The sequence below is a fragment of the Peromyscus leucopus genome, chromosome 9, assembly GCF_004664715.2.
Source record: "Peromyscus leucopus breed LL Stock chromosome 9, UCI_PerLeu_2.1, whole genome shotgun sequence".
In the NCBI taxonomy this organism is placed as follows: Eukaryota; Metazoa; Chordata; class Mammalia; order Rodentia; family Cricetidae; genus Peromyscus; species Peromyscus leucopus.
The window spans coordinates 46,899,676-46,921,872 of record NC_051070.1 but is presented as its reverse complement, the minus strand read 5'-3'; positions in this window follow the sequence as shown (position 1 = coordinate 46,921,872).

The following is a 22,197-nucleotide window of genomic DNA, read 5'->3' as shown; positions in this document are numbered from 1 at the left end:
AAAGGAGGTGAACAAAGAGGAGAAAACTCCCAAGGAGTAAACAAAAGATAAAGGACAGAAAACGGACCCTCCGGCCATAAAAGCTCATCTTAGGAAGGTCGGTGTCTGGATAAGATCCACACAGACGAGGCATATAGGAGCACACTGGAATCCCATCATTCAGGAGGCCAGCTCCGGGGAGTTCTAGGCCAGCCTAGGTTACAAAGCAAGAGCCTGGGGAGGAGGGGGAGAGAAGGGGGGAGGTAGAGAGAGAGGGAAAGAATGGAGGGAGAGACAGACAGACAGACAGACAGACAGATACAGACAGAGAGATTTCCAGAAAGAGAACAGAGAAAATGGAGGACACGGAGGAGAGAAAATTAGGAAGAATAATGAAGGCTTTAGAGATCATGTGTGTCCCAATTCAGATGATTTATAAAACTCCCAGCCCATGAGATATGTGTCAGGCCCATGCTGATTCATCATTTAAGAAACTGAAGATAAATAAAAAAAGTTTTGAGTGGGCAGGAAGGGTAGATTATACTTGCCTCTCAGTACCTGCCAAAGGTGGGTTCAGGACCTGCAAGGCTACATACATAAATTCCTCACAGAAATGACTGCTTGCATGTCACGTATGCATCCTCTCATATACTTTAACTCATCTCTAAATACATAGAATACCCAACACAGTGTGATGTAAATAGGTTTTACATTGTATTATTTAAGGGATAATGACCGGCCACCGCCAAAACAAACAAACAAAAAAACCAACCAACCAAACAAACAAACAAATACCTGTTTGGTACAGACACAGATCATTTTTCTCAGTATTTTCTTTTTCTTTCTGGGGGAGTGGTAGGTGGAATGAGACAGGGTCTCTGTACATAGCCCTAGCTGTCCTAGAACTCACTACATAGACCAGGCCAGTCTCAAAATCACAGAGATCCTCCAGCCTCTGTCTTCCCAGGGCTGGATTAAAGCATGAGCCACCATGCCCAGCTTTTCTGAGTATTTTCAATCCGACTGATTGACTTTATGAATGTGAACCCTTGGATGTGGAAAGCTGACTGTGCATATAAACAATCAAGAATTGATTGACTTCCTCATCAGTAGAGGGCAAGCAAGGTCTTATGAGAAAAACCTTTTCACCTAGTGTGGTTGTTAGAAAATGGCTCCCAAAGGGAGTGGCAACTAAACCTACTAAATTTACGGGTAGAAGATGACCTTTTTGTAAATGACGTTCACACAAAACCTCTTCCCAAGCCTCTTTTCTCAGTAAATAATAGAGACAGTGAGGTTCCTCCAAGAGAGGGGCAATGGCAAGAGGTTGATGTGACACCCAGGAATTGATGGATGCAGGGAACAAAAGGCCAGGGATACTCAACAGGATGCTAGGGGGGATTCCAGGCCGCATCTGCATTAGACAGAAAGCTGTTGTTCCAAACTGCCTGAGGTTGGAGATCCTGGACAAGAGGCCCCCAGGAACAGGAAACTCATCAGACTCATAGAGAGTGTAAACATAGTGTGGTGGTTTGAATAAGAGTGGCCCCTGTGGGCTACGCATAGATTTGAATGCTTAGTTATCAGGGAGTGGCACTATTTGAAAGGATTAGGAGGCGTTGCCTTGCTTAGGAGGTATGTGTGTGTAGGGGTGTATCACTGGGGATGGGCTTTAAGGTTTCAAAAGTCAATGCCAAGTCCAGTGTGTCTCTTTCTCTGCCTGTAGATTAGGATGTAGCTCTCAACTACTATTCCAGTACCTGCCATGCTCTTCACTATGATGATAATAGACTAAGCTTTTGAAACTGTAAACAAGCCCCCCCCCCCCATTAAATATTTTCCTTTATAAGAGTTGCCATGGTCATGGCATCTCTCACAGTAATAGAACAGTGACTAAGACACATAGTAAGAGATACATTATCCCTTGGGCATGGTTTGGGGACAGAAAACTGAAGCCAATGTTTTAAAAGCAAGAAAATAATTAAATCCAAGAGAAGAAAAAGGCTATTCAAGAAAGGAAAAAGGAGCCGGGTGGTGGTAGTGCATGCCCTTAATCCCAGCACTCAGGAGGCAGAGACAGGTAGATCTCTGTGAGTTTGTGGCCAGCCTGGTCTACAAAGTGAATTCTAGGAAGCCAGGGCTATTCCACAGAGAAACCCCATCTTGAAAGAAAGAAAGGAAGACGGGGGGGGGGGGGGGGGGGGGGGTATTTATTTATTTAAATTTTTTGTTTGTTTGTTTTTTGTTTTTTTGTTTTTCGAGACAGGGTTTCTCTGTGTAGCTTTGCGCCTTTCCTGGATCTCGCTCTGTAGCCCAGGCTGACCTTGAACTCAGAGAGATCCGCCTGCCTCTGCCTCCCAAGTGCTGGGATTAAAGGCGTGCGCCACCACCGCCCAGCTAAATGTTGGTTTTAATGCTGAGGTGCTGTGTTATTCATTAAGCGGCGGCACCATTACCATGTGAGAAAGGCCACCAGGCATGACAAAACCCATTATCAGAGCAGTTATATTAGGAGAAGGGAGGGACAGAAGAGAGAGTGACCAGGCCTGTGAAAGACATGTGCACAGTGAGAGGGGGAGGAGAACAGACAGAGGGGGGAGGAAATGGGAGAGAAGGAGTCTGTCACCCAATTCTTAAGGATTCCACTGCACATATGCATATGGCTTTAAGGAGCTATGCCATGCATGCGCATAGGTTGTGTGATCATGTTGCATACCATTTACGTGATCATGCAGCACACATAGGTAAGGTCCCTGTTTGGCTACTGAACTGTGCATGTGCGGTCATATAGCTGGAGGAGTGGCCAGGAATTCCAACAGAAAGGAAGGAAGAATTAAAAAGAGTAATACTTTTGATTGGTACTACCTGGCTCAGGATATTCACCTGTCAAAATAATGTGAATGTTATTTAACAGAATTGATATTTATGTGAAAGATGGGGCTTGTGATGTAGACAAATAGAAACTGAGACCTAAGTTACCATCATTTGTTAGGGAAATAGATAATGCCCTCATTTGCTTTTAATTGTTATGATAAAACAGTGACCAACTTAGGGAGGAAAGGGTTTATTTCAGGTTATAAGTTACAGTCCATCATTAGGGGAAGCAAAGCTGGAACTCAAGGCAGGAGCCAAAGCAGAGACCACAGAGGAATGCTTCTTACTGTCTTGTTCTCCATGTCTTGCTCAGTTTGCTTTCTTATACAACTCAGGACAACCGGCCCAATGGGTGGCACCACCCACAGAGGACTGAGCTCTTCCCATCTATCAGGAATCAAGAAAATGTCTTTTTTTTTTTTTTTATTGGGGTCCATGTTGGTAGATCAGAGAGACAGAACAAACCACAGCTATCTCACCTTGCCAGTTCGTCAGCTGGTCTTGTCTCCTCAGACTGGAGGCCTCTGAGTCTTCATCCGGAATGGGTCTCAGCTGAATTATTGCTCCAAAGCCTGAATGCTTAACCAGCCACATGCTTAACCAGCCAAATTCTTAACCAGGCCAAAATCCAAGAAAATGTCTTATATATACACTTGCTGCAGGCCAGTCTGCTGGAGGCATCTTCTCAGTTGAAGTTTCCTGTTCCCAGATGAACTGAACTTGTGTCAAGTTGACCAAAACAAAACAGACGAAAACATAAGATCATAGGTACAATTGTAAAACCAAGACACAGTGATCAAGAAATCAAGACTTGGAAATGGTGATAACAGTGATGATTTAACAGGTAAAAATGTTTGCCTCTGCGCTGCAAATGATAATAGAGATAGAGAGAGGATGATGCTCTGCTTAATTGTTTAGCCTTTCATACTACATTTTGACAAAAAAAAAAAAAAAAAAGAAATTCCCCAACTATTAGGATAAAACCCATACTCCTTGCTGCCTAGGAACCCAGTTTATAGAGTCAGAATGATTTGGTTCTAATACTAGATTTATAACTACAAGCTGTGTAGCTTTGGGCAGGTTATCAAACCTCTCTAAACTCTGAAGAGGGATGAATAGACTGACTCACCAGCAGCCCTGCTTGTGAAGAATGAGGTAAACAAAGCAAGTGGACTAATCATTAAGGCTGACACACAGTGTGGCTTCAACTTCCACCAGAGTTCTTTTCATTACCAGCCTGACATCAAGGCTATTTGTAATCCAATCTGTTCTAACCTAGTGTCCTATAATCCTACCAGACCAACTCCATGCTCAGTCCAGGCCTACCTGAGACTTTCTGAAATGAACCTGTGTCTCTCCAGGATTGCTTACTCAGTTGTTGGCTTTCTTCTCCCTCCCACCCCATCCTGGGAGCTGAGGACCGAACCCAGGGCCTTGTGCTTGCTGGGCAAGCGCTCTACCACTCAGCTAAATCCCCAACCCCGGTTGCTGGCTTTCTTACTGACAAAACTGGCAATGGAAGTGAAATGGATTCTATTAAAATGACTAATATCTGCACCCATAAGATTGAAACTCAAGATGTAGATAGTTCTTGCAGAGGTTCAAAGTCGATAAGAGTCCAGTTTTTGTTCAAGACATGTCAATCTTGTCATTGCTTGTATTTGCCATGTGTGATGGCTTGAATGAGAATGGCCCCCATAGGCTCATGTATTTGAATACTTGGTTCCTACTTGGTGGAACTGTTTGGGAAGGATTAGAAGGTGTGGCCTTGTTGGAGGAGGTGTGTCACTGGGGCTAGGCTTTGAGGTTTCAAAAGACATGGGTCATGCCCAATTTCTCTCTCAATCTCCCCCCCCCCGTGTGTGTGTGTGTGTGTGTGTGTGTGTGTGTGTGTGTGTGATGACTGTGTTTCAAGATGTGAGCTCTCAGCTACTGCTCTAGCACCAAACCTGCCTGCCTGCTGCCATAATCCTTACCATGATGGTCATGAACTCTACCCATCTAAAACTACAAGCCCCAATAAACGCTTTCTCCTATAAGCTACCCTGGCCATGGTGTTTTGTCACAGCCATAGAAAAGTAGCTAAGACAGCGTGGTTCTGGTTTGAAATGTGTTGTTGATGCTCCTGGGACTTGAGCTTTTCACTGCCACATCTGAGCAAATGGAGACAGGGAAGCATGTTGCAGAACATTAGTTAAAGATGTGTTACATTTGTTTATGCTGTGCAATATTTGTTTAATGATGCAAAAATGTGTTGCATTCTTTTATGTTGCATTTGTTTAACTCTGTAAAGCTGAGTTACTTTGCCTGCTTAAAATACCTGATGGTCTAATAAAGAGCTGACCGGCCAATAGCCAGGCAGGAGAAAGGATAGGCAGGGCTGGCAGGCAGAGAGAATATATATAGAAGGAGAAATCTGGGAAGAGAGGATCATGGAGCAAGAAAGGGAGCAGGAAAGGAGGACATTGGGGGTCAGCTGCCCAGCTTCACAACCAGCAATGGGGTAAGAAAGACAGAAAGGTATATAGAAAGGTAAAGGTATACAGAGAAAGATAAAAGCTCAGAGGGAAAAAGTAGATGGGATAAATTAAGAAAAGCTGGCTAGAAACTAGCCAAGCAAAGGCTGGGCATTCATATGAAAGAATAAGCCTCTGTGTATTTATTTGGGAGCCAGGTGGTGCCCCCTCCCAAAGAACAAAGAGCCAAAGAGCAATAAAAACCAACAACAGAAGCAGGAAGGGAAGGATTCTTGAGAGATGGATAGTGCTGGAACTAAGATATCAGCCGGAAGTTTCGCAATGTGCACATAAATACTCCTTGCTACCCTGCACAGTCCCGTCTCAATCCCCACCCCACCCCTGATGACTGGGGAGAGATCTGTTTTGTAAACCAGAGCACGTTTCTTTCTGTTTCTGTCGTTAGCACAGTTTAAATGGGAAAGGAAACGACCATCTCTTCAGAGTCTCTAGAGAGAAAGGTTTTCATTTTGTCATTAAACTCATAGGGTACAGTTATTTCGTGAGAAAGGGGGGTGAGAGCACTGAAATGTGAAGCAGTGTGGCCCCGGGGAGGTCAGCCACACTCCCAAGAGTAGTTGGATAACACAAACTGGACTAGATGGGGAGGGAGAATAAGACTCAAAGCCGTGTGGGTAGGAAGGTGAGGGTGGAGAGGATGGATATGGGGGGAGTTGGGGGATGTGTGTGAATATAATCAAAACACACTGAATGAAATTCTCAAAGATAAAGTGATTTTTAAATAAAGTAAAATGGAAGGGTTACACTGGTAAAATTATGCTAATTTCCACAATTTATATTCTGTCAACTTTATAAGCACTTTAATTTCATAATTATATATAGATGTATTCCTGGGAGATGTACTCATTTGTCTGTTTTTTGCCTTAATCTTAAAAATTTTTTTGGTCCCAGCCAGACAGGGATGGCACACACCTTTAATCCCAGCATTTGGGAAATAATGGTAGGTGAACCTCTGTGAGTTCAAGGCCAACCTGGTCTTCAGAGTGAGTTCCAGGACAGCCAGGACTACACAGAGAAACCTTGTCTCCAAAAAACAAAACAAAAAGTTTGATCTCTTGTGCAATACAGTAAGTACAAAGTAATACGGGAATGGTGTTAATCACCCTTGATCGCTTTAAATAATAACAAGATTTCATAATTTTATGAATTGAATAGTTTGATTTTTTTCAGATTTGAAGAAGATATCATTTTCTCTTTTCTGTCATCCTTAGCTGCATTCAGAAAGACTCTCCAGGGTCTTGTGCAAATTCACTAGCATGACCTCATTCATTATCTTTACCATCAGCATTTGGTTGGGATTTGTTGATACTTTGCACATCCTTAAGCTGTTGTTGTAAGCTGTACCTTTATAAGTTTGGAAATTTTTCACATAGGGTAAATAATTGATGGAGTTGTGCCATTTGAGCTGAACTGGTTTTTTTAAGATATCAACCATAAAATGAGAGATGAGAACATTTTAATACAAAATAGAGAAGTTGGCACCCCTCCAACGACAGCAAATTCATTTGAACCTGCTATGCTTGCGAAGGAGACACGAACCTCTTAGGTATACTCTGGTACTTGACCTTTTCCCCTGGCTTTAAAGATTGTTAAAGCAGGAGATATTTAAGTGGACAAATAGTCTCTAAAACTAATGCTTTGGTTTCAACTGCTAGGTCTTGCTCCTGGGATCTCCTTACCGAATCAAACACTACCACTCTGGATTCATCTTCAGGAAAGATGAGAGCACAGCTCATTCTCTATTTTACATAATTTTTTATAACCTATACTAACCCACAACTGTCTGTTATTTCTAGCTACTTTTTTGTTTATCACTCTCTTTGTTCATTTAAACCAGTTTGACGTCTTAAATCCCACGGTAAAAAGTCTTGGATGGTAGACAAGGACATGCTGCTAATGAAACGTTGCCAACTGCAGGTTGGGACTGTTCTGAAAATAAGAAGGTCACATCCAAGTGCAACCAACAGACCAAGTTCCCAGGACCCCCGGCTACACACTGGATACCAGTGATTACAAACAGAAACATCTCTGGTCTCCTCTCTGCCTCCTGGTGTTTGTGCTTGTCTCTTCTCCTTGCTCTGTCAGGACTAAGAAACTTCTAGCTAGAGAGACAAAAGCAAAACCATTCAACTTTTCAATGAAAATAGATGATAAAACCAGGTATAGCAGGCCACGGCGGTACAAGTCAGTATCCCAGCACCCAGGAGACAGAGGATGTATCTGGAGTTTAAGGTCAGCCTGGGCTGTATGTGAGTCTCTATCTCAAAAACAAACAAACGAAACAAAATAAAGAACAAACAAAAGTCAGTTATAATTCCAACAAGTGAAGAGAACCAAGTTGGTTCTAGAAGGGATTGCATGAAAGGCACCCATATCTATGCCACATTAAGATCCTTAACTTTGCCAGGTGGTGGTGGCACACGCCTTTAGTCCCGGCACTTGGGAGGCATCTTTGTGAGTTTGAGGCCAGCCTGGTCTACAGAGTGAGTTCCAGAACAGCCAGACTCAAAGAGAGAAACCCTGTCTCTTAAAAAAAAAAAAAAAAAAAAACAAAACAAAACAAAACAAAACAAAACAAAACAAGAAAGAAAGAGAAGATCATAAGAATGTGTTGAATTGGGAATCTGATTTTTCTTATCTATGATCTGTACTCCCACGTTGGTTCAGTAATAAATACACAAAAAAAATCTTAAATAATACTGGATATCAATCTTTGGAGTTAAAAAATCCTGCCTGATGGTCGCACCTGCTGTGTACTCAGTACCCCAGTGACATCAGACACGATGGCCACCAGTGCTTCCGTTAACAGAGTTTGATAACATACTGACAGATGGAACAGTTCTCAAGCAGCAATCCCAGCAATGGATATCATGCCTGCTCAATTAGTACTACGCTCTTAAGTTCTATGGAGTGTGGAAAACAATCGGAAAAGAAGAATAAATCAATAAAAGTCAGAAGATAGGAGAACAAGATGCACCCGCTCCCATAAACAGCCCGTGGACTCCTACATACAAGAGAGTGGGGAGAGACAGATGTAGGTGGAGAAAGATGACCTCAGCAGTTCACCTCAAGTGTCTGATTGGCACAGCACGCTGTCTTGTCCTGGACCACACACACAGCATCAGTGCCAAGCCTCTTGTTCCCAGTGACTCCACTGCTCTCTATGCAGGCCTTAATGAAAGGTGATGACCTCCCCAGACAGAGCCTGGAGGACCCTTTCATTGGGATGTCTCAACACAACAGCCGGAGGACCATCAGGGACCTAAATTGCTTCCCACCAAGAATGGGACCCCCTTCTTGACTGCAATTCATACCAAACCTCTAAGTTTAATGTTCCCCCACTTTCTTTTTTCTAGTTTTTTTTTTTTTTTTTTTTTTTTCAGAGCTGAGGACCGAACCCCGGCGCTCTACCACTGAGCTAAATCCCAACCCCTTTTCTAGGTTTTTATTCTCATCCAACTACTGGTTTTACTAGTTTAGGTTTTAACTGAACCTGAAATAATTATTTCTGGCTTAACATTCCTCATTTTCAATGTGCTTTTTGGACTTTAAACCTAGTGTCCCTAAAGGTGAACAAGAAAGAGTGTTTCTCCACATGAACTATGAACCAAAGGCTGAGGGGCCCCCAACTGGATCAGGCCCTCTGAATAGGTGAGACAGTTAATTGGCTTGATCTGTTTGGGAGGCAACTAGGCAGTGTGACCGAGTCCTGGGCTCATTGCATGAATTGGCTGTTTGAAACCTGGAGCTTATGCAGGGACACTTGGCTCAGTCTGGGAGGAGAGGACTGGACCTGCCTGGACTGAGTCTACCAGGTTGATCCCAGTCCTCGGGGGGGAGGCTTTGCCCTGGAGGAGGTGGGAATGGGGGGTGAGCTGGGGGTAAGGGGAGGGGGTGGGAGGGGGGAGAACAGGGGAACCCGTGGCTGATATGTAGAACTGAATGGTATTGTAAAATAAAATAAAAGGAAAAAAAAAAAGAGTGTTTCTCTGCGTTTGAGAAGAAAAAGATGAACCTGGGATAATGAATACAGACTGCAAAAGTGGAAGGAACATAAAAAACTCACTCCCTGACAAGCTGAATTTGGCTTTCTACCTTTCCTCAGACCTGAATTCATGCTCCTAGCCTTACAGGAAGGTCTATTATATTAAGGAGGTGAACGGGAATTGTATTCCATCTGAAAATGCTAGAAAAGAAATGAATGAATTCCATGTCGGTACAACATTACATAGAGAGTAAAACACAGGATAGAAATGTTTTACTTTCAGTTGATTTGCTCCGGTGAAAATCATTATTATTATTATTATTATTATTATTATTATTATTATTATTGGGTTTTGTTGAGATAGGCTTTCTTTGTGTAGCCTTGGCTGTCCTGGAACTAGCTCTGTAGACTAGGCTGGCCTTGAACCCACAGAGATTGGCTGGCCTCTGCTTCCCAAGTACTGGGATTAAAGGTATGTGACACCACTACCCAGCATCAAAAATTACTTTTATTAAATAATTTGTTTCCAATTTTTCAACTAAATTCATTCATAATTAAATAAAAGTATACTATGGCCATTTGGTTTTCAAGTCACATAATGTCATGATGAAAGAATGGTAACCTGCTGGGGCAATGTAAAATGTAGTCACTTTGTCATTGAGGTCCACATGTGAGTGGACATGAAAGAGTTAAACAGTAAAACCTCACTGAGGCAGCCCCTGGACAATATTAGCCCAATAGAGAGCAAAGAGTACGTTGACTCACGGTACACAAAGTAACCATAAGAATATTTTTCAGCGCGATAATAAGTCTGGTTCTAGAGGTGGCATTCATCAAAAATTCACAGCAAGAAGAGAATCTTACTTTAACACAGGTTTTGGTTGCTATTTGGTCTTTGAAACAGGGTTTTGCTATGGAGCTCATGCTGGGCTTGAACTTGCAATGCCATTAAAGGCGTGCGCCACCACTGGCCCGCCCCTCCAACTCCTCTTCTGCACCCTCCCTCTCAGACTTATGATCTTTCATTATTATTGTTACAAACACACACACACACACAAACAGAGAGAGAGAGAGAGAGAGAGAGAGAGAGAGAGAGAGAGAGAGAGAGAGAGAGAGATGCACAAATACATACTACAACCTGTCAGTCCATTTTTGTGGTTTGTGTGACTATTTTATATTGGATAACCAGTTAAGGGGCTTGTTCCTGGGATAAGCTAATTCTCTATCACTCGGCAGTCTTTAGTTGCTTAGTGTAATTCTTTGTCTAGGGATGGGGTCCGGTGAGATTTTTTCCCCTTCTGCGTTCCTGTGTCTATTGATACTGTCATTGTTTGGGTCTTGTCTAGGCAACCATTTCTAGTAAACAGTCTCACAGCTGACTTCCTAGTCTTCTGGCTCATAAACCTTTCTCCCACCTCTTCAGTGATGTCCCTAAGCCTTAGGTACAGGATTTGGGGCTGTGCTCCCCGTGGTCTGCTAATCTCTGGACTGTGTCCAGTTACGGTTTTTTGTATTGGTCTCCATTTGCTATAAAGTAAGCTTCTCTGACGAGGGGCGAGAGCTGCACTTAGCTATGGGTATAAGGGATGAGTTTTAGAGTGTGCTTAGGAATTATACTGATCTAGTAAAATGGCAGTATTAGGTGCTCTTTTAAGATCCACGACCTCACTGTCCTGAGGTACTTGGGTAGGTTTCTAATACCAGGCATGATGTCCTTACTGTTGAATGGGCCTTAAATCCAATTAGACAGTTTTTGGTTGCTGCCAAAACAGGAATACCACTGTTGCACCTTTGGGGATAGCTTGCCATGTTGGTCATTGCTGTGGTTCACAGGCCTCACAGCTAGCTAGGACTATTAACTGCTTCCTCCCTTAGCAGCTTGCATAGTAAATTCTGGTGCTATGACAGCTACACCCAGCAGAAAGGAGGCCGTTCAGGTTAGATCCAGCTCAAAGCATCCAAATCCTGTGTCCTAAGTGTGTGATGTCATCAACAACAGGGACTTATGTTTAACCTCTGAGAGGCAACCATGGGAAACAGCAATAGTCTTTCTTACTTGGATTACCCAGACCAACAATTTAAAAGGTTTCTCATGCCTGGTACTAGGATTTTTGTTAGTCTATGGCTCTTGTGGGGAGCATTATCAGTCCACATGTCATAACTTAGTATGATTTGAATCTCAAATACTACTCACAGACTGATTCATAGACTGCCTAAATCATTCACATGTATTATTTCAATCTGCTGAAGATCTTCCACGTAAACCTAAATACAATTAAATCTTTCCTCCAGACTTGAACTATGTCTCAGTGGGTTAATGTGCTTGTAATACAACCTGGCAATTTGACCCCACATAAATGTAGAGAAGAGAACCTATTCCACAAAGCCATACTCTGACTTCTATGCTTGTGTGGTAACATGCATGCCTACACACATCACACACACACACACACACACACACACACACACACACACACACACACACAGAGTTTTCTGTGTTTGTTTCTTTTCCTTACATAAGTATAGAACTAAGAGACCTCTTTAATAAAATCCTCTTTGGCTATGTGTTTGCTCTGGATCCCAGACTTGTCAGCCACGTATTTCCAATGAATTCAACTTGACTGTTAATACTTTCCTTAATTAGTTCTTATGTATATTATGTTGTATGGGCGCCATTATCCATAGACCTCTAACAAATATTGGATTTGGGTTGATGTATCCTCTGTTTTTCTCCCAATGTATCTCTCCCGGGGAGTTTGGCATGAGTGGGCATAATAGGTGTTTATTCAGTTTTTATTTAAAAAAAGGACGGGTGGAGCAGGCATATGATTCCAGCCACTTGGGAGACTAATGCAGGGAGTATCACAAGTTCAAGGTCTGCCTGGATCACAGAGTTCATTCAAGGCTCAGCCAACAATGGAGAAAGGGTAAAATGGGGTGATTGTTGCTTTTTGTGCTATTTAAAAAAATTATTCATTAGCGTGTATGTGTGTGTGTGTGTGTGTGTGTGTGTGTGTGTGTGTGTGTGTGTGTGGAGGGGGAGGGGGAGGGAAGAAAGGGAGGGGATATATTTGAGGGCACGAGTGCCACAGTGCACAAGCGGAGGTCAGAAGACAACTTTGTAGAGATGGTTTTCTCTTCCTACCTCCACATCAGTCTGGGGGCGCTAACTCCTGTCACCAGCCTGCAAGGCAAGTACCTTTCTCCTCTGAACCGTCTCATTGGCCCTTACTTCTTGTTTATTCCCTGCAGTTGCCCACCACCCAGCCCTTCTTTCAATAGCAGCATCCCCATTTGGCTGCCATTTGATGGGGCTGCTGTTCAGTGGCCATCTTCCCTCTAGCCCAGGAAAGAGGAGCGGACTTTATTTAACACAGTGCTGCCTTCTGAAGTCATTTATTCCATATGGGGCTGCTGGAATGGTACTCATGCTAGGAGACCTAAGTGAACTGCCTCATCTACTTTCCCAGCATTGGTCCTTCAGCCTTCTCCTCAATATTTTGCACTTTTTTGTGGAGACAAGCTCCCACATTTTACCCCAGGTACTCTTGAGGAGAGGGGAATAAGAGATATACATAGAAGGTTAGAGGGGAGAGGAACAGATAGAAACACAGGATAGCCTCAGGAGGGCCTGGATCCTAATCCACCTTCTCTTCTAAAGGGCTTTTTAAAGGAATGCCGAGGACTGGAGCGAAAGACCTCTTCCTGGCACAGCCAAGTGCAGACCCTTCCATAGTAACCATGCACATGGCCAAGCAATCCTCTGATGCAGCTCTGCTGGGTAAAGCAAGCTCAGATCTCACTAGGAAACCTTTGTGGGCCTCCAAACTTCTTGCAATTTGCCCACTAAGTGTCCTTGCTTAAGTCTACCAGCTACTGTTGCTTGCAAAAGTTAACTGATACATCTAAGGAAAATAACTTGGGATAAATGCAAAATAAGGCTTGGGATGAGATCCATTGAGAATATATTTTCAGTTCCAAAGACAGCCACTGAGAACAAACAATTCCAGTTTAACCCCGAATCCAAATGCAAATTAGCATTCAATCATCTCAGCACATATCTGTGAATAAAAATAATCATGCCATAAGGCAGCAGAGGACTTCCAAAGATAAGAGTAATATTCCTTTTCAAGAAGAGCTTGCTGGAAGTGGTGGTTCAAACCTGTAATCCCAGCACTAGAGTCTGAGGTAGGAGGGTTGCCAAGAGTTCCTGGCCAGGCTGGGCTATAGAGCAAGACAGTCTCAGAAAAATAAAATACAATAAAAAACCCCACCAAAGCTTAGTGCAGGGTTTGTATCACATTTTTAGGTTCTGAGGAGAAAATCTGTTTCTGCAAGGCAGAGCTTTGGCTGTTTTTACAACATAAATGCCCAGTTTCTTTGATAATTACACATTTTGGCATGGCTAAGGTTCCAGTTTGAATTAAATCCCTCCAACTTGTCAAGTCTCTCCCTCCCCACTGATTTGACCCTTTGGGGTTTTCTTTCTTTTCACTGCCAAGGATTAAACTCTCTGTGAGAGCTTTGAAGGCCATAGACATCTGCCCAGAAAATGAGACACAAAACTGTCCAAAAAGAGACAAGCAATGTCAAAGCTTACATGAGAAAATAATTGGACTCTCATTCACACTGGGGAAAAGTCTGGTTTCAAACTGAGTTTCTTATTGACTTTTTTGGTCATAAAAAGAATCATCATTTATGTCTAACAAGAAACTGTGACTCTTCCTTTGAAAGGAGATCCCAAAGTTTGGCATGTCTAAGTACCAAACAAACATCTCCATAGTGAATGGCGTGCTGCCAGTATCAGGTATGTCCAGGAATCCTAAATGACGTCATATCCATGGCTCAACCAAACATACCAGACTTCCCATATATTTGGGCCATCAACATGATTTAATCAGTTGCCTAAAGGTTTTTGAAAGGCAGAGCACCTGTGATTTCACCAAGTTAAAATGTGGAGCGGGATGGCTGTTGGTTCTGACATCCACTGGGGAGTGAAGCTCTCTCGCTCGCTCTCTGTTAGCCCCATCACAAGCAGGAAGCAGTCTATATAGAAAGGTCCATCTCCAGGTGCTGCTCGTTGCATTGACTGTTTATGCTGGGAAGTGATTTCAGGCCTTTTTTTTTTTTTTTTTTTCCTGAGTTAGAATTCAGTCTTAATTCTGCCTGTGGTTCCGGTTTTACTGACTTCTCTCTTTTGGTGAGAGTCGACCCCATGTTCTCCCCTCAAACCACACCAGCGACACCCTGTTCGTGTTGTGCAGACCTGAGTTGTGTTGAGTCTGAAGAGGATCAGTTCACAGTATATGGTTGTTTCTTTACCCTTAACCCTTCTTAACCCTTCACCCTCAGACGTGAACTCTTTCTCAAATTTTATTTACTCACCATTGATGTGTGGACTTCTTCTAAGTTGTTTCTAAGGAAACTGATAGCCCATTTAGACCTCATGACATGGAGGGTTATGCTGGACTGATGGAATTGTATCATTTCAATTTTAGTCAGCTGTTTGGTCTATTGGTCCAGAAGCTCGTGGGAAGCCAGAGGCTGGATTTGGGGCAGAATGTGGTTTGATGAACAGGAACTGAACCCCGGCTCTTAGTTCTTGTAAAAACAGCTCCTTGAAATATCCTTTATGTATATTCATTTGCCACGTGAAATGACATCAGGTTTTTCTGTTCAAGGACAGGTAGCTGGAGGGAAAAGTCACTTAGGTCCTTCTGTCAAGGCTCCTTCCAGTGAGAAAACCTGAGGGTCCTTTGCTTTTCTTACAATTGCTTGGGCCTTCATTATAAACATCACTTTATGAAATGACTCATTAGTATTTGATGAATGATTCCATCTTATGGACCAATATGGTCACATTCATAATGTTTCTCAGTTATGCCAGCTTGTATTCACATGGGATAAACATGAAACAAACTTTGAAAGACAACAGGAGTTCACTTCTTTTGTCTTATTTCCCAGGGAGAAGAACAATGGATTAACACACACACAGACACGGACACATGGACACGGATACATGTGAACCTGCACATGTCTTTCAAGAAAGGTGACATAATTTAAGGCAAAAAGTCACGTTTAAATGACAAAATGAACAGGAGTCAGATATTCTCAGTCCTCATAACATTTTCATGAGCCAGTGGGAGAACATTATTATCAGGTCCTTAATACTTGAGAACGGTGAGCAAAGGGATGCTGAAAAAATTACACTATTAGTCTAAGCCAAAAGATCTGAATTTAGCTGGGTAGTGGTGGTGCACACACCTTTAATCCCAGCATGCAGGAGACAAGCAGGCAGATTTCTGAGTTTGAGGCCAGCAATCAAGTTCTGGGACAGCCAGGGCTATACAGAGAAACCTTGTCTCGAAAAACAAACAAACAAACAAACAAACAAATTGTAGAGATCAAACTGGAAACCAAAAAAAGGGAGAAAAGCTAATCTAGATACTGAAGATGGAAAAATGATCATCCCAGTTATCAATTTTTGATCCTCATGGTTATGGGGATGAATGGGCAAATGAAAAATTATGAACTAGGCTGTGGGCAGTGTTGCTTCTACTGCCCAGCTTGCTAGTTCAAGACCCAAGGGGTTACTTTGACACATTTGTGAAATGATGAAAAATGGCTGTCAGCAAGTGTGCAATAGAAAATATTTAAGTACTAATTGTCATTGTACAGCACCACGTCATATGGGAAAGATTAACATAGTTTTATTAAATAATGGAAATCTCCACTTTCTTCAATGATGCCTAGAGAAAATACACATGGAGACACTCAGACATTGCATTAACACGGTATTTTTAATACACAGTGTAATTTCTGACATTGGAGAGCCTCTGTACCATCTTCAGTGAAGATTCAGAAAGAGGTGAGTACTACCATGCAGCCCATGTCCAGTGCTTAGACAATTTTGCTTCCTGTAACCAAGAGGTTACGCTCAAAGACAAAGACAAATGAACCTCCAGCCAAGCATGTGGGGTCTGCAGGAAGCTGGCCACAACCCACCACCCTTCTGTCCGAGCTATCTCCTATTTCCCTGTTCACCCAGGCTGTGTGTGATGGGGCATGGGTAGCAGCCCCCGGCTACAGCCTGGCTGAAGAAGGTAAGAGGAGGGTGCGTGCAGGGATGGGCTGTGGAGTCAGGAGGAAGCTGCACTCCAGTCCACAGGTGGTCACTTGGCCACATGTCAAGTCCCTCAACCCCGGGCTTTCTCTGTCCACTTATATAATGGAACAATAAGACTCACTTCTCAAAGAAGTGTTTACGAAGTTGATTACTACTATTTTTTATGATTTCATACTTTTGTGAATCCCAACGACTGAGAATAAGACCACTACAACAGTTGAAAGCCAAATTGGAAGCCAGCTTTAATTAGATACTGGACAGATGGATGGGGTTTCCCAGGAAATGGCCCAGAGTCACGGTTTGCAGCTGCTTAAGTATTTCCTTCAGGTCCAATCAGGGGCAAGCATGCATCCTGACACACTTCCTGCCTCTGACCCTCCCGCCCACTTGGGATCAAGCACATCAGGTGCTCGTGGGTCAAACAAACTTGTTTAGCGGAGTGAAATCATGTGGCTTGTTATCTCCCATAAACAATGGCCCCCAGCATTTCAGGAACTATCTGTCCTTGGGCAAGGGGCTTGCAGATCAGAGACGTTCCTTGTTTCATGGATCGCTTAGGCACAGTAATTCAAATTTAAAACATAACTTTGGCTCTCACACTTAACTGCCATGTGTCACCATTTTCAATGACACAATTATTTCTAAGATTCCTATTTGCTTTCTTGTTTTCATCATGGGGTTGTGGTTGTTTCAGTCTGGTTATAGTTTCTCATCCTTGCTCATTTCATTATCAGTAATCCAACTGGGCTAAGTAAACAGAGTCCTCCACCACAGGACCTGCTGATTGGTGGCTAACCAATCCCACCCTGCAAACATTCATGAAACAAAAATTCCTTCAATTGACTTATTTTTGATACAGTGTCTTGCCACACAGCCTTGGCTGGCTTGGTACTCACTATGCAGCATAGACTGGCTTCTAACTCCTAACAATACCCTTACTTCAGTCTCCTGAGTGCTGGATTACAGGCATGTGTCTACCACGGCTAATAAGTGTTTTAACTTGAGAGCCTAGCAGTGTTATGGAGTTCGTGATTTCTGGCAGAAGACCACAGACTCAATTGGGATTATAATTTGTTAACTTTATTGATACTACTAGCAGGACAACATTCTCTGGGCCAAACAAGGTTGCTGTGTGAATCAGGGGCGAGGGGAGAATTTTTAAAGGTGAAAACCACAAGAAGACCTTGAGCATCAACACAAGCAAGCCAAGAGCTGTTTTGCTCTGACAAGATTAGGTAGCCAAGGTGACCTCAGTATAGTCCTTCAATGTTGGTATAAGCACTTTACAGAAGCCAAAAGGCAGTCAGTCATAGCATAACAAATAGATGGTCAGAGCTGTACATTTCTGGATGGGGGTCACTGAGTTAGGGTTACTGGGAACTAGCTGCTAGGGACTAGACTTAGAGACAAATGGCTAGTGGGTACCAAGCTGGATGTCTGGCATAAAATGGAGATTCTTTCGCTATCACAGTAAATGCTAATTACTAGAAGTGATGTCTAAAAATTAATAAATCCTGATGCATAAGAAAGTCAAAAACAAAGTGTTGTGGAATATTAGTTGAAGATGTGTTACACTTGTTTATGCTGTGGAACATTTGTTTAATGATGCAAAGATGTGTTGCATTCTTTTATGTTGCATTTGTTTAACTCTGTGAAGCTGTGTTACTTTGCCTGTTTAAAACACCTGATTGGTTTATTAAAGAACTGAACAGCCAATAGCTAGGCAGGAGAAAGGATTGGCAGGGCTGGCAGGCAGAGAGAGAATAAATGGAATACATAAATAAGAGAATAAATGGAATAAATAAATAGAAGGTAAAATCTAGGAAGAGAAGATGGGGGAGTAAGAAAAGGAGTAGGAGAGGAGGATGCCAGGGGCCAGCAACACAGCCAGACATGGAATAAGAAGGAAAGAAAAGATATACAGAAATAGAAAAAGGTAAAATCCCAGAGGCAAAAGGTAGTTGGGATAATTTAAGAAAAACTGGCTAGAAACAAGTCAAGCTAAGGCCGGGCATTCATAAGAAAGAATAAGCCTCTGTGTATTTATTATTTGGGAGCTGGGCAGGGCGGGGGGGGGGGGGGGGAGTAAGGAGTAAAAACAATCAACTACAAGAATAGTTGTCTCAAGATACCCTGAGAAAGGCTTCAGCACATATGAGGAATGCAAGAGAATGTTAATGGAAACGTGGAACTCTGGGTTCAGTGGGTTAAAGACAACGGCAGTTGAGCTCCAGAAAGCTCCCAGATAAGGAAAGGATATAAACTAAGCAAGTGGAACATCACAAGTGGAAGAAGTTATATTTTCAAGTCATGTGTTACATACAAAACTTTGAGCAAGAATTCAGTTACTCTCAACTTTAATTTCTTTACCCGTAAAATCGACCTCTGGGTTCTCAAACAAGCACAGAAAGTCTCATACAGCATTCCCAGACTCAAGAGGAAAACTATAACAGAAATTACAAACTGCTTTCACATGTGTATTATATAAAAACCTGTGGGTTGGGAAAGTAATGGTTAACATTGGTACCTAAAATTAAATACATAAGTGTAAATGAATTCATTTTAAACGTAAGACAAATTGAAAATAATGAGCTACATGAGCAATTCAAAAATTGTGTGGTGGCTTCTGTCTTTAACCTTATTTCTGGAGAGGCTGAGGCAGGAGGGCTACCATGAGTTTAAGGTTAGCCTAGGCTACATAGTGAGTTATAGGCCAGCCTGGGCTTCAAAATGAGACTCTATCTCAGGAAACAAAAGTCCCATAAAAAATAACTAGCGGGCACTGTGTGTGGCCATGCACATCTGGAGTCCCAGCACTCAGGAGAACCACTGCCAGCTTGAGGCCAGCCTGGGCTACACAGTGAGTTCTAGGTTAGCCAGGACCCTGTCACAAAGACAGAACAAAACTAAGCAAACCCCACAACAAAGAAGCAAAAATAGTAGAAAAGGGAAATTTGGAATTTATAGTGGGGATTAAGAAAACACACACACAAAAAAATACTAGAAACACAGAAAATCAACAAACCTGAAAGCAGGACTTTGAAAACAATCCAGAAATGGAAAATTCTAGAAAGAAGATTACATGCTAATTTTGCTCCTGATTTTTTGGTACAATTTTAAATGTAAGTACTAAAAAATAAAAAAAAAAAAAAAAAACAGCTGGGTGGTGGTGGTGGTGGCGGCGGCGGCGGCGGCGGCGGCGGCGGCGGCGGCGGCGGTGGCGGCGGCGGCAGCGGTGGCACATGCCTTGAATCCCAGCACTCGGGAGGCAGAGGCAGGAGGATCTCTGTGAGTTCGAGGCCAGCCTGGTCTACAAAGTGAGTTCCAGGAAAGGCACAAAACTACACAGAGAAACCCTGTCTCGAAAAACCAAAATAAATAAATAAAAAAAAACAAAAACAAAAACAAAAAACCAATGTAGTTCTGGCGACATCTGTCATTCAAATCACCCAGTGGTACTTCAGGTCATTGTTATTAGGAAATCAGCTTGGACCTCCATGGAAGACAACAGCAATGTATGTAAGATTTTATGTTCAGGAGTCCAAGTATAACTAAGCTTTATTTTTAGTTTATGAAGGCATGGTTGTGGTCCACCAAACTAAAACAACTAGCCAAGCCAGAGGCCTCTAACTATGAAGGGATTTGTCTGACCAGGGGTAGGTCTTCTTCCATTTCCATGGACTTCAGGACAATCTCTACCCACCTGCAGGGGAGTGTGTGTGAGTTGTTTTAACCTTAAGTACTGTTCCCAAGGCAGCGTTTCCTGAATGTGGTACTTGGTCCACAACTGACCCTATTGGCTTAGTCTAGGTGTCTGCTGGCTGCATAACTATAGCGTAGCCTAACGAGGTGTGCGGTTCTCGTCATTCTGTAATGATCTCCAACAAAGTGTGTTGCACAAATAGAGTTTTCTGTTCCACGTTAAACATGAGCTAGCTACATTTAGTCAAGTCCTCAAGTCTGTAGTCACAGTTTGAAGGCCGAGAAGCCTCAGGACGATAGCAATCAATTCTTTGTTAACTTTACTATTAAACATTCATGGAATTTTCCTAAAATAGGGTTAAAACTATAATAGACTTTGAATTAAATGGAATGGATTTATTCTTACTCAATGGGTTTGCTTGCCTAAACTATTTTCATTTGGTTTAGATCAAACTTGGAATGATTCCATGTCCTTCATGTGCACATGGCATGTAATGGGGGTGGTGGTGGACCTAGCTGGTACTGAGTGAGAGTTTCAACGTGTTTGGTGTGAACTGCCCATGGGGAATTCACATTCAGAGAATGAGGTGGTGGTCTGCGCTGGTTAGCCTGCAAGTTAACACAAACCTTGACATATTTGGGAAAAGAGAATCTCAGTTGAGCAATTGTCTCAATCACATTATTTTGTGGGCAAGTCTGGGTATTTCCTTGATTAATATTAGGATGTGGGAGGGCTTGGCCTGTTGTGAGCGGTGCCACGTTGGGCTGGTAGTCCTGGGTGATATGAGAAAGCAAGCTGAGTAGGCCATGGAGAGCAAGGCCGTCAGCAGCATTCCTTCTTGGCCTCTGCTTCAGTGACCTGCAGGTTCCTGCTTGAGTTCCTGCCCCGAGTTCCAGCAGGAATGGATTATGATAGGGAAACAGAGTCAAACAAATCCCCTGCCCTCAAGGTGGCCCAGTGTTTTCTCACAGTAGTAGCAAGCAAGCGAGGACATGGTTGTCTCCCAAAGGCTGATGAAAATGCAGTTGAGTTTGTTCAGATGCTCTGATCTCCTTGGTCTGGGCTGCCATGGCGAGTCCAGTCAGGTCATGGGGCTTTCCTTAAGAGGGCAAGTAAGTAAGTCTGAACATCTCAGCTGGCCCCAGTCCCTGTGGAGAATGGAAGGACAACTTCAACCCAGTACTTTCAAAGTACAGTTGATAACTTATGGTAACTTGTAAACATATCACACTTTCTCTTTATGGAATATTCCCTCGTTACATAAATAATACTTTGTCATGGAATAGGATTGGTGGTTGCCAATACAAAAGGATATGGCTTTATTCTCTGCAGTTGTGTGGCTACCATGACATTGAGCTGTGTGTGTCCTTCAGTGGCTGTCAGTGGCCTTGATTCCTACTAGGTGTTGTGTATTTCCCTGGAATTATAATATCGTTAAATTTAGTTACATCGCAAACAGAACCTTTCTTTGGGGTTTTCTCCTCCCAAGTCATCAACAAGCGAAGAGAAAAAGTGAAACAGCACATTGAGGCAGCTAACAAACTCATCTACTTGCTTGGAATCTCGAGTCTTACTGAGATGCATGATAGATTTTCCATTTGTATCAGACTCTACCCATATGCTCATTCCCTAGCAGATCTACGCAGCCATGATGTCTCAGCATTAAGGTCTTGAACAGCCTTGCTATTATTTCACATTAAAATTAATCTTATCTAATTTCCAAAGAGCTGTATTGGACTTGTAAGCACGTGTTTGTGATGACTTGCATGTCGCTGATCAAATGTCTTCGGAGCAACTTGAACCAAATGGTTCTCCTGCTGTTCCATTTGCCCTCGGTTCACAGTAAGTTTGTGCAGATTTGAGGGTGGACCAGGAGGGCTGTCTCCTCTTGTGCCTCCACTGTGCATATATACTAAAACAAAATGAAACAAAGAAACCACCAGCATACACACTCCAAACCAGCCAGCAGATACTGAACTCATGACATAAAAAT